Genomic DNA, 14,270 nt, shown 5'->3' on the forward strand with positions numbered 1-14,270 from the left:
GCCGGGCCGGGCGCCGAGCGGTGCTGCTGGGGGCGGGGCCAGGACCCCTCCGAGCCGCCAGCCAATCAGGGGCCGCGGCCATAAGCTGATATGACGGCGGATCGCGTGACTGGGCCTGCGCCGCTCCGCGCGGTCACGTGGTGGCGGGCGGGGCCTGACGGGGGTCGCGGGGCCGCGGGGGCCGGGGCGGGTCTGTGTGTGGTGACCGCACCGAGTCCCGGCGGGGCCTCCGGCAGGCTCCCCCAGCCCGGGACGGCCCTGCGAGCCGGAGGGAAGCGGGGCCTTTCCTCCGAGCGGAATGGCGGGCATTCCCCGCCGGCGTCTGTTGGACTCCGGCCCGCGCGGGTTCTGTGGGCGCCTAACGGCAGGAGCGGCGCCCAGCACCGCGGAGCGGCCCGCGCGGCCGGGGCTCCGGGCGCTGTGCGGAGCGGTGCGCTCTGTGGGCGCTTTGCCCACGCGAGTCGGGGGCACGCGTGTACGTGGCCTTTCCGGAGCCGGCGGAGCGGCCGTCTCCCCGGAGCCCGGGTGTGACGGGCCGAGCCGCCCTCCGCACACGGACCCCTCCCCGGAGTGTGACCGGCCGCTCCCTCCGAACCAGAACTGGAAGAAAATACGTGGAAGTGGGAGGTGACCACGTTTGGGGAACATTTCTATTTCCTCACAGGACTATTAGATGTGCTATAACGTATGGGGTTTAGTAGACCCCAAACAAACCTGTATTTAGTATTGTTTTAAATATCTGTAGTTTGCCTCCTAGGTTTTTTTTTTTTTTTTTGTAATTTGCCATATAACATATTAATGTCAGCTGTACAAAACTTTATACTTCTACATATTGTAAAATTGTCTCCTACCTTCTAAATCACATTTCTTTTTCCCTTTGTTATTCTTATTTCATCCTTTTAATTTTTCAGATTAAGGTTTTTATATTCATATCTAGGAAAAATAAAAATGATTTAAAAGGTATTCACGTTCTTTTTCATGTTCTTTTTAAATTCCTTGAGCATCAAATCGTTATGATTACTTTGAACTCTAATGAATTGCTTGCTTCCATTTTATTTAGCTTTTTTTCTGGAAAGTTCTGTTTTTGCATTTGGGGGTTGTTTCGCACCAGGTCTGTCGTTACTCATAAAAGGTCAGACATTAGAGGCTTGTTCCCTGCAAAGCACTGCAGGAGGGACGGAACAAAGAGATGAAGGGCAAACAGAGCGTGTCCAGGGCCCTGGGAATGACTAGGGATGTGCTTGCACCTGGGGACTGAGGCCATGAGCCAGTGAGGCATAATTATTTGGAAAAAGAATTGTATGTAGGAGACAATGTGGAAGAGGTGTGCTCTGGGGAGGCTTAAATAAGATCATTAGCAATGGAAAAGGAAAGGTGAAATGAGAGCTACATTTTTTAAATTGAATTTATTGGGGTGACATTGTTCCATAAAACCATACCGGTCTCAAGTGTACAAGTCCATAACTATGCACACTGCCTCGGGTGCCTATTGCTTCAAGCAAGTCTCTTTCATCGCCCATTTCCCTCCCCCTCCTTTGCCCGCCTCCACCTGTCCCCACACAGCTACATTTTGCTAGAGCTGGTGAGGCCAATAATGGAACTTGGGAACATTAGATGTTTTGGAGCGTTAAATAGAGAGTTATAAGGCAATATAAATAGATAAGGGCCAGAGAGGAAGTAAAATAATTTTACTAAAAAGACATGAGTTGAGCTAAAATATAAAAGTGAATACCTATTGCTTTTATACAACTGGTGAATATGTGGTGTGTTTTTTTTAATTTCTATTTTTTTATTTTTTTCAATTAACCATTATGTTTTACTTTATTTTTTATTCTCAATCTCCACAACCTTCCCCTTTGGCAACCATCATCTTTTTCTCTGTACCTATGGGTCTGTTTCAGTGTTTTGTTTATTCATTAAAAAAAAAATTTTTTTTTTAAGATTCCTCATGTAAGTGAAATAACAGAATTTGTCTTTGTCTGATTTATTTCATTTAGTGCAATACCCTCCAGGTCCAGCCATGTTGTTGCAAGGGGCAAATTTTAATTTATTTATTGAACTAGAGGCCCACTGCATGAATTCGTGCATGGGTGGGGTCCAGCCGGCCGGGCCCCAATCTGGATGGATCAGGGCCAGGCCTACTGGGAGGAGGAGTCTTTGGGAGGTTGTGGTCTTAATTCGCACTTTCCTGATGATTAGTGATATTGAATATCTTTTCATATGTCTATTGGCATCTATAGGTCCTCTGACCATTAAAAAACATTTTATTGATTTCAAAGAGGAAGAGAGAGAGAGAGAGAGAGAGAGAGAGAGAGAGAGACAGAGAGAGAGAGAGAGAAACATCAATAATGAGAGAGACTCATTGATCGGCTGCCTCCTGCATGCTCCCTAATGGGAATTGATCCCACAACCTGGGCATGTGCCCTTGACCGGAATCAAACTCAGGATCCTTAAGTCCGCAGGCTGATATTCGATCCTCTGAGCAAAACTAGCTAGGGCATGCCCATTTTAAATTGGAGTGCTAAGTTGTTTTTTGTTGTTAAGTTGTATAAGTTCCTTATATAATACATGTTGTATATAATCCCTTATCGATGTTCTCCCATTTAATAAGTAGTCTATGTTTTTATTGATTTTCTTCACTTGGCAAAAACTTTTTAGTTTGATATAGTCTTATTTATTTATTTATTTATTTATTTTTGCAAAATATTACTAACAGCAGTGTCAAAGATTATATAGCCTATGATTTCTTATAGCAGTTTTATGGTCTTACCTTTAAGTCAATAATTCACTTTGAGTTCACTTTTGTAAGAAAGTGGTCCAATTTTTTTTTGTATGAATCTGTCCAGTTTTCCCAATACTTACTGAAGAGACTGTCTTTACCCCATTGTTATATTCTTGCCTCCCTTTAAAACAACTTTGTTTATTGATTTCAGAGAAGAAAGAAGAAGGAGAGAGTGATAGAAACATTCATGATGAGAGAGAATCCTGGATGGGCTGCCTCCTGCATGCCTCACCCTGGGGCTAGAGCCTGCAGTCCGGGCATGTGCCCTGAGTGGGAGTCTGGCCATGCTCAAGCACTGAGCCATGCAGCTGGGCTTGCTTCCCTCTAAAAATGTTTTATTTTTTAATTACAGTTTACATTTAATATTATTTTAAACCAAAGGCCTGGTGCATGAAATTCATGCATGGGGGTGTGTCGCTCAGCCCAGCCTGCACCCTCTCCAATCAGGGACCCCTTGCAGGGGTCTTCAAACTACGGCCCGCGGGCCACATGCAGCCCCCAGGGGAGTCTGATCCTGCCCGCCAGGTTTTTTGGGCAGTAAGCGCAGCCGAGGTGTTACAGTAGGAATTAGTAGTTCATATAGTCCGGCCCTCCAGCTCTCTGAGGGACCGTGATCTGGCCCCCACTTTAAAAAGTTTGAGGACCCCTGCTAAGGAATGTCGGGCAGTCAGACATTCCTCTCACAATCCAGAACTGCTGGCTCCTAACTGCTACCTGCCTGCCTTCCTGATTGCCCCTAACCACTTCTGCCTGCCAGCCTGATCACTCCTTAACCACTCCCCTGCTAGCCTGATTGATGCCTAACTGCTACCCTGCCAGCCTGTTTGCCCCTAACTGCCCTCCCCTGCAGGCCTGGTTCCCCCCAACTGCTTTCTCATGCAGGCCTGGGTCCCCCCCAACTGTCCTTCCCTGCAGGCCCAGTCCCTCCCAACTGTCCTTCCCGGTTGGCCATCTTGTGGTGGCCGTCTTGTGTCCACATGGGGGCAGGATCTTTGACTACATGGGGGCAGCCATCTTGTGTGTTGGAGTCATGATCCATCTGCATATTACTCTTTTATTAGATAGGATAGAGGCCTGGTGCATGGGTGGGGCCAGCTGGTTTGTCCTGAAGGGTGTCAGGGTGGGGGTTCCCTTGGGGCATGGGGCAGCCTGGGCGAGGGGCCTGTGGTGGTTTGCAGGCTGGCCACAATCCCCAGTGACCCAAGTGGAGGCCCTGGTATCTGGGATTTATATATCTTCTATAATTGAAACTTTGTAGTCTGGAGCAGAGTCAAGCTTTTTGCTTGTTCCTTGGTGGCAGCCATTTCTGTTGGGATTTATTTATCTTCTATAATTGAAACTTTGTATCTTTTTTTGAAAAAAATATTTTTATTGATTTTTTGCAGAGAGGAAGAGAGAGGGATAGAGAGTTAGAAACATCAATGAGAGAGGATCATCGATCAACTGACTCTTGCACACCCCCTACTGGGGATGTGCTCGCAACCAAGGTACATGCCCTTGCCCGGAATTGAACCCGGGACCTTTCAATCCGCAGGCTGACGCTCTATCCACTGAGTCAAACCGGTCCTGGCTGAAACTTTGTAGCTTTGAGTGAAGGCTTGGGCCCACCAGGGTGTGTGGAAAGCTTGTCTTCATTGCTGGGGAAACTCAAGGCTCCCTCCTGCTTGCTCCATGGCCACAACCATCTTGGTTAGGGTTAATTTGTATACTTGCTCCTGATTGGCTGGTGAGCATGGCTTGTGTGTAGCAGAGTGATGCTTAATTTGCATATACTCTTTTATTAGATACTAGAGGCCCATTGCAGGAAGATTTCTGCAATAGGGCTTTCTGCTAAAGTTGCTGTCCTGCCTGCTTCCCTCTCTTCTCCTCCACCCACCTGCTTTCCTCTCTTCTCCCTACTCTACCTGCTTCCCTTCTCCTCTGGCCCGTCTGCTTCCCTCTCTTCTCTGCTGCCCCATTGCTTGCTTCTCCACAGCTTTGCTCCCTTCTGGAGCTCTTGGCTTCTTTCTACGCTGTCTTCAGTCTTCACTCTGGCCTGGATATGGAAATTAACCTCCATCTTGGTTGGATTAATTTGCATACTTGCCCTGATCGGTTGGTGGGCAAGGCTTGTGGACTTGGCGAAGGTACGTTCAATTTGGATGTTTCTCTTTTATTAGATAGGATAGGATTAGTTTTAGGTGTACAACATGTGGTTAGACAGTATACACTTTATAAAGTGATTCCCCCAAATATCAAGTACCCACCTGGCACAATACATAGTTATTGAAATATTATATAACTGTATTCCTTGTGCTGTACTTTGCATCCTTATGTCTTTTGTAACTGCCAATTTACTTCTTAACCCCTACACCATTTTCACGCATCCTACCAGTCCCATCCCATTTGGTAACCATCAGTTTATTCTCTGTATTTATGAATCTATTGCTTTTGGTTTGTTCATTTATTTTTGTTTTTTAGATTCCACATATAAGGAAAATCATATGGGATTTATTTTTGTCTGACTTATTTCACTTAGCATAATACCCTGTAGGTCCATCCACATGGTAGTAAATGGTCAATTTTTCAAAATTGATCATAAAAGTAATAATTTACTTCTGGGCTCTTGATTCTATTCCCTTGATCCATATTTCTGTTTTTATGCCAATACCATACAGTGTTGTTGTTTTTTAAGTTTGTATTTACTGATTTTTAGAGAGAGAGGATGGGAGAGAGAGGGGGGGGGAGGGAGGGAGAGGGAGAGGGAGAGAAAGAGAGGGAAGTTGATTTTTTTGTTTGACTCATTTATGTGTTCATTGGTTGATTCTTGTATATACCCTGATGAGGAATCGAACCAGAAACTTAGGGGTATTAGGACAATGCTCTAATCAACTGAGTTACCCTTCCAGGGCCATACTATTTTGATTATTATATCTTTGTACTATTGTTTGATATCAGGAGTGGAATATTCCACTTTGTTTTATTCTCAAGATTTCTTTGTCTATTCAGGGTATTTTTTGGATTCAAATAAATGTAAGGATTTGTTTCAATTCTCAAAAGAATGCCACTGGTATTTTAATTGAGATTGCATTGAATCTATATATTGCTTTAAGTAGTAAGGCCATTTTACCAATACTAATTATTCTAATCCATGAGCAAGGTATATTCTCCCATTTATTCATATTTTCTTTCATTTCTTTCTTCAATGTCTCATATTTTTTAGAGTACAAGTCTTTCACTTCTTTGGTTCAATCTCTTATGATTTTTGATGCAATTGTAAATGGAATGTGTTCTTAATATCTCCTTATGATAATTTATTTTTGGTATATAGAAACACACGAATTTCTGCATATTGATTCTGTATCTTGAAACTTTACTGCTTTCTAATAGTTGCTTTTGTGTGTTTTTGTAGCCTTTATGGCTTTCTGTACATAGAATTATGTCATTTGCTAATAGATTTTTACTTCTTCCTTTCTGATTTGGATGCCCTTTTATTTATTTTCCTTGTCTAATTTCTGTGGTTAAAATTTCCAATATTATATTAAGTAGAAGTGGTGAAAGTGGGTATCCTTCCTTTGTTACTGATCTTAGAATAAAAGGTTTTACTTTTTCACCATTATTCATGATATTAAATAAGGATTTGTCCTATATAGGCTTCATTATGTTGAATATAGGACATTTCTATATCCATAATTTTTTTAAATCATAAATGGATGTTGAATTTTGTCAAATGCTTTTTTTTTTTTTTCATTTATTGAGATGATTATATAAATTTCACTGTTGGGTTTTGCTGATGTGGTGTATTATGTAAATTGATTTACAGATATTGAACTATCCTTGCATCCTTAGGATAAATCTCATTTGATCATAGTGTGTAATCTTTTTAATGCATTGTTAAATTTATATCTCTTCTTGGTTTCATCTTGGAGAGGTTTTTTTTCTAGAAATTTATCTAGAAATTTATCCATTTCTTATAAATTGTTGAATTTGTTGTGATATAATCATTTTTAATATTTTTTATGATTCTCTGTATTTCTGTGGTTTCAGTTGTAATTTTCCTTTATAATTTTATTTATTTGGTCTTTCTCTTTCTTGATCAGTTTGGTTAAAGGTTTGTTGATTTTGTTTATTGTTTCAAAGAGCCAGCTCTTAGTTTCATTGATCTTCCCTGTTTTTATTTATTTTAGTATTTTTAATTTTTTAGTAAGTCTTTATTGTTCAGATTATTGCAGTTGTTCCTCTTTTTTTCTCTCCATAGTCCCCTCCACCAGGTTCCCACCTTACTCTCTGTCCTTACCCTTCCCCCCCCCCCCAAAGTCCTCATCCATAGGTGTTTGATTTTTGTCCAGTCTTTCCCTGCACCCCTCACACCTCCGTCCCTGAGAATTGTCAGTCTACTTTCTTTCTATGCCCCTGATTCTATTATATTCACCAGTTTATTCTCTTCATCAGATTTTTTATTCACTTGATTTTTAGATTCACTTGATAGATATGTATTTGTTGTTCATAATTTTTATCTTCTCCTCCTCCTCCTCCTCCTCCTCCTCCTCCTCCTCCTCCTCCTCCTTCTTCTTCTTCTTCTTTCTTCTTCCCCTCCTCCTCCTCCTCCTCCTCCTCCTCCTCCACCACCTCCTTCACCTCCTCCTAGAATATCTTTCAGCATTTTGTATACTACTGGCTTAGCTTTTTCTTCTCTGTGAAGCTCTTTATCTGACCTTCAATTCTGAATGATAGCTTTGCTGGGTAGAGTAATCTTGGTTGTAGGTTCTTGCTATCCTTCACTTTGAATATTTCTTGCCACTCCCTTCTGGCCTGTATAGTTTCTGTTGAGAAATCAGCTGACAATCTTATGGGTGCTCCCTTGTAGGTAACTGTTTTTCTCTTGCTGCTTTTAAGATTCTCTCTCTGTCTTTTGCATTTGGCATTTTAATTATGATGTGTCTTGGTATGGTCCTCTTTGAATTCCTTTTGTTTGGGGTTCTGAGAGCTTCCTGGACTTGTAAGTCTATTTCTTTCACCAGGTGGGGGAAGTTTTTGATCATTATTTCTTCAAATAGGTTTTCAGTATCTTGCTCTCTCTCTCTCTCCTTATGGCACCCCCATAATTCTGATGTTGGTATGCTTGAAGTTGTCCCAGAGGCTCTTTACACTATCTTCATATTTTTGGATTTCTTTTTGCTTTTTGCTTTTCCAGTTGGGTGTGTTTTGCTCCTTTGTATTTCAAATCTTTTACTTGATTCTTGGGATTCTCTAGTCTGCTGTTGGGTCTCTGTATATTATTTTTCATTTCAGTCAGTGTATGCTTAATTTCTAATTGGTCCTTTTTTCATATCCTTGAGGATCTCACTGAATTTCTTGGAGGTTTCTATGAGATTCTTGAGAAACCTTATAACTGTGGTTTTGAACTCTATCTTCAGTAGTTTGCTTTCCTCCATTTCTTTCATTTGTGGCCTGTTTCTTCATCTCCACATTTTGGTTGCTTTCCTGTGTTGATAGAATGCTATGTGTCCTACAGGGCCCAGAGGCTCAGCCTCCCCAGTCACCTGAGGTAGACGCTCTTGGTGCACCCTTTTGTGGGCTGTTTGCACAGTCTTGTTGTAGTTAAGCCTTGATTGCTGTTGGTATCATTGGGAGGAATTGCCCTCCAGGCCAATTGGCTGTGAGGTCCAGCTGTGTCTACAATGGGAGAACTGTTGTGCTGTAGACACCCTTGTGGGGCAGGACTTGCTTCAGTGGGGCTTTGGTGTTCACAGTGTCCACCCTCTGAGTGTGTCTTTTATGGATGTGAAGAGTTGCAATCTGGATGGTCTCACTCTGACCATTGGGTACACTGGCTCTTGGATCTCCAAGAAGGTACAAAGTCAACCACTGCCTGAGGCCACCCAACAGGAGCTACAGATCTGTAGTTTCCTCCTCTTAGTTTGGGGTTTGGAGGTGTGCAGGTGAGGCCCAGCTGTGAAGCAGTGCAGGCTGCTGCTGAGCCTTAGGCTGTCTTTTGTAAACTCTGAGGTTCTTTGATCCAGCTGCAGTTTTTAAGGTTAGGTTGCAAAAGGTCAGGCCATTCATATGCAAACACCTCTGTGCACAGATTGGGTGGGGTTGTAAATTGGGTGGGGTGTGGTTTCAGGGAATCACTGGGCAGAGCAAACTGCAATGTCTGCCAGTTTGCCTGCCTCATAGGTCCCTGTGTAGGAACAATGAACATTGAGACCACCTCTGAGAGAAAGCCGCCCTTTGTTCTGGCCTGATGCCAGACAGGCCAGTTTCTTCCCGTATGAGTCTGGGTCCCCAGAGTCTTGCCCAGAACTGGAGTTCAGAGCAGTTGGGAGTTTGTGTCTCCCTCCCGATTGAAAAAGACAACAGCATACCCAATTGCCAGCCTTGGTATCTTCGCACTTCTGCACCTCTGCACCTCCTAACATTCTAAATTTTCTTTTCTCCTTCCTTCTAGTTGTATAAATTCCTCTCTGCCAGCTTTCCCATGGTTCTGGATGAAACACGTTTTTTTCTTTTAGTTTAGTTTTAATATGGTTGTGAGAGACAGCAAATTCAGGTGTTTACCTATGCCGCTATCTTGGTTCCTCAGTCTAACCTCTAAATTTTGATCTTTTAGATTTTTAAGCCTCTTAAGATTGAGGTCCCTTCTATTTTCTCTCCCTAAATTCTCTCTTAAGTTTAAAATGCCTCCTAAATTGATATGATCCTGTAAGTGGCTTATCACCACACCAGACTAGTCTGATGAGCTCCTGTCATGTATCTTACTGCCTATGTGACACCTTTTTGGATCACTTACAGACACATCATGCTCTACATGTCAAAACTGAACACCTGTTTTTTTCCTTCTGAAACTATTTCTCACTAAACTTTTCCCACTCAGTAAATTATATCATTATACTCCCAGTTGTACAAATCAGAATCTTTTAAAATTCATATCTTTCCTTTATCACTCAATCCAAAATACAGCTCAAAGCCATTAATTTTTTCCCATGTTTTCTGTCCCAGGGCTCTGGCCAACTCTAATACAATCATCACTTGTTCTTCCTGCTTCCACTCTTTCTCTCTACAAATCCATTCTCAATATACCATAGTGTTTGAAAATATTTTTTAAATGAAAATTAGAATGATAAATAGGCAGGGTACAGAGGGTTTTTAGGGCAGTAAAAGTATTCTGGGTGATACTATAAGAGATACAAATCTTCATACACTTGTCAAAACCCATAGAATGAACAGCATCCAGCATGGACTCTACTATCAATGTTGGACTCAGGGTGACGATGTCAATGTAGGTTCATTGGTTTTAACAAATGTACTCCCTAGTGTGGGTGTCAACAGTGGGGGAGGTTGTGCTTGTGTGAGGACAACGGGTATGTGGAAACTCTGTAACGTTTTATCGATTTTGCTTTGAACATAAAACTGCTCTAAAATATAAAGTATCTTAAAAAATAAATTGGGTAATGCCACTCTCCTACAGACAGTCTTAGAGTGAAATAAAACTCAGATGACTTCTCATGGCCATAAGGCCCCTGCCTACCTCTCTAGTTCTAGCTCATGCCAGCCTAGAAAATCCCACCCACAGGTGCTTTTTCTCATCCCTGCCACACACCACTCTCAAGTCTCAGAGTTTTGTCCTTGCTCTGGCCATTGCCTGAAATGCCTCTCCTGAAGCTTGTGCCTCTTTTCCCTCAATGCCAGCTGAGATGGTGCCATCTCAGAAGGCCCGAGTGACCTTGCTTTAAATGTGTGCTTCCTTCTTCCCCTGATGCCTTATATGTTTCCTTCATAAGACTTTTCTCCTCTGGGAATGACACCTTGGTTTACCTGCTCACTACTGCTCTGCCCACCTGCCTGTACGTTCTATAAGGGCAGGGACTCTATCTGTTTTTATTTACTGCTTTGGACCTGGTACAAGGAACCAATCAAGTATTGGTGAGTAAATGAATGAAGTGTATCTGGCTAGTAAGTGATGAAACTGGATTCAAACCCAGATCTGTTTAACTCTAAAATCTGTGTTCTGAATTATGATGCTATGAGCAAAATTGCTTCACTTCCAGTGGAATGCCGTGGAATTAATTTTAGCATAAAAATAAAAATTGTTTTAGAATTTGGTAGTCCATATGCTAACACTCCGGTGACAACAGAGACTTGACCAACCCGTGTCCTCATGCACAAGACTGGAGGATACTGTCCTTGGCTGCTCGTTTGCACGATCTTTTGCAGTGATTCTTTCCACTCTGTCAAACCAGCGGATTCTGGACAAGTTACTTAACCTTTTTAGACCATTGTTTCTTCATCTACAAAAGAAGGAAATGACTGCTTTATAGGATTATTAAGGGGGACGAAAAGAAATAATAGATGGAAGCCCCTATCACAGATAGGTGAATAATAACTGTGGCTTAAACTCTAGTCTTTAGGGTTAATTCTTGGTGCTCCTTTTTACACGATTTCCAAATGGTTCAGATGGTCAGGGGTCCTCAAACTTTTTAAAGTGGGGGCCAGATCACGGTCCCTCAGAGAGCTGGAGGGCCGGACTATATGAACTACTAATCCCTACTGTAACACCTTGGCTGCGCTCACTGCCCAAAAAACCTGGCGGGCAGGATCAGACTCCCCTGGGGGCTGCATGTGGCCCGCGGGCCGTAGTTTGAAGACCCCTGAGCTGGATGGACCCACAGGCCACCGAAGACTGCTGACACGGAGGGCGTGGGTGGCACATGCTCAGCAGAGGAAACTTAGAAACCTATGGGGGCCCTGAAATGACTCTGAGCAAAGGCTCAACCCCTTCTGCACTGGTTCTTTCAGCTCAATGCCCTCCGTCAGCAAACGAAGCAGCGGCTCACACAGAGGCCCATGTGGACAGAAGCACAGAGCGGCACTTTGCTTCCTTCACAAACAGTTCTTCGTGGAGCCACGCGCCTTTTGTGCTTGACTTTGTGTCTACAGACACAGGGGTATGTCCCTGTATCGCCCCGATGTTGTCCTATATGAGAGCTCATCTCAGCAAAATAATTAAATCATCGTAAACAGAGCCTTCTATTAGACAGAGTTACTGCTGGGAGATTTAATGCATATGGAAGCTAAGTATTTCCTGGGTTTTTAAAATCAGATTATTTTTTAACATTTCAAAGAGATTCTTTATTTTTCCCCCAACACTTTAGAAAAATAGGTGTTAAAGACAGAATTTGCATGGGATGCCAAGAGCTGATATTTTCCTGGAAAGACGCTTATTGTGCATGTAAAAACCCCACACTTTTGTCCAGAAAACGTCCTTGGCATTTGTGTGTTCTCTAAAGCTATATTCTGGTAATGTTCTGCATCTAAGCTTTCAAAAAGGGGGAGAAATAATATTTTTAAAAAGATTTAAAAATTTATTTTTAGAGAGAGAGAGGAAGGGAGAGAGAAACATACAGGATTGAGCCTGTAACCTGGGTATGTGCCCTGACTATCAAATCAACAGCCTTCCAGTGCGTGGGGCCGACACCCAACCACACCAGCCTGAGAGAAATCACATTTTGATTAGTGTAGTTCAATATACACGTTTGGATTCCAGGCAAAAATAAAGGAGGACACTAGAGGGTGCTGTTAGACCCTCCTCTTCACTGGTGGTACTGCAGCTAGCGGTGCATAAGGCCTAAACTTGCCATCCTGTTCGGACCAGGACCAAATTGCAATGAAATCAGGTGTGGAACTATGGTTCTAGGAGAGAGGCTGGAGGGTTCGGGATGGGGCCGATGCCTAAGTAATTCTGAATTAGCGAGAAAGAGTTGTTATCAGCCCAAGCCTGCATGATTATCATCTTTTGATAATTCCTTTAATTGAAAAAAAATTTTTTTCTACTTCAGTGTCACACAGCTAGAATGTTAGGCAATGTGCAACAGTTGGTGCTCTCCAGTTCTCCTTTGGGATTTTGAGGAGGGCACATTCCTACTTCTAAAAATAATGTAAGAGTTATAGAATTCCCAATCATCAGAAATACCAGGTCCCAAGGTGTCGCTTCTTTTGCCATCAGACAAATACCAAGTTAAGGAGATTCCACAGCAACACCCTTTATAACTCCCTGAGGCCAGTGTTTTGAGCAGCAGAAAACAACAGTGCTCTGGGGTTCTGTAAATATGCACTGCCATGTGGCTTACATTTGTATAGTGACATTTTAAAACACAGAATTTTTTAAAAGAAGCGTAAGGTTCTCATTATAGAGAGAGCGAAGTTAGGTTTCGTGACACACCGACCAACTTGTTTTGGCTGAGAGTCATCTCCTGGCTCTGCCTTGCAGGCAGGCAGCTGGGGGCCTCCTTGCTTTTAGCTCTGCAGCTGCATTCCTCCTGAACGCAGAGGGTTAGTGTGCAGCATGGCGCTGGCATCTGGGTGTCCAGTCCTCCTGCTCCCAGGCTGGGGCAGGCTGCAAGTCTCCTTTCTCTAAAAGTCAGTGACAGCATGTGACCTGCTGTGGACAATGAAACGGGGACAGAAGTGATATGTGTCTCTTGTGGGGTGTGGTTCCCACACTGTCTCCCTTGCCAAGATGAACCCCAAAGCCTTGTGTGTGGCAGCATCAGAACATAATGAAAGCTCCGGGATCTTTGGGAAGTGTGAGGAGGACAGGATGTTTGGTAAAACTCCCCTGTGAAGCCATCTGGATCGGGGCTCTTGTTTGCTGGGTTGTTTGTTTGTTTGTTTGTTTGCTTCAATTTCATCAGTTGTTATTGGTCTAAACCTGAATAGACCTATTGAGTTTTGGAAGATTGTATGTTTCCAGGAAGTTGTCCGTTTCACCCAGGTTGCCTTTCTTTGGGCATAGAGTTGCTCATAGCATTTCCTTACAGTCCTCTGGATGTCTGTGGTGTCCATTGTTTCTTCACCTCTAGCGTTTCTGCCTTTACTTATTTGAGTCTCTTTGTTTCTTGATGAGTCTGGCTAAAGGTTCATCAATCTCGTTCATCTTCTCAAAGAACCAATTCTTGACTTCATTGATCTTTTGTATTTTTATTTTTTCGTCTCTATGTCACTTGTTTCCACTACAATCTTTACTATTTCCTTCCTTCTACTTCCGCTGGGATTTTCTTGTAGTATCTAATTATTTAAGTTGTTGGGTTGGTTTATTACTGGTTTTTCTTTTTTTGAGGTAGGCCTGTAGTGCTGTGAACTTCCCTCTCAGGACTGCTTTTGCCGTGTCCCAGAGATTTTGGGTTGTTTTGTGTGTTCATTTTCATTTGTTTCCAGGAAGTTTTTTCTTTCTTTCTTGATCTCATTGGTAACCCATTCACCTATTAATAACTTGCTATTTAGCCTCCAGGTGTATGAATATTTTTGAGTTTTACTGTAGTTGATTTCTAATTTCATGCCATTGTTATCTGAGAAGATGTTTGATATGATTTCAATCTTCTTGAACTTGCAGAGACTTGTTTTGTGTCCTAACATGTGGTCTATATTTGAAAATGACCCATGTGCACTTGAGGAGAATGTATATTCTGCAACTTTGGGGTGAAATGTTTTGTAAATGTCAATTAAGCAT

Source organism: Pipistrellus hanaki (genome assembly GCF_964339955.1).
Source record: "Pipistrellus hanaki genome assembly, chromosome: 19".
Lineage (NCBI taxonomy): Eukaryota > Metazoa > Chordata > Mammalia > Chiroptera > Vespertilionidae > Pipistrellus > Pipistrellus hanaki.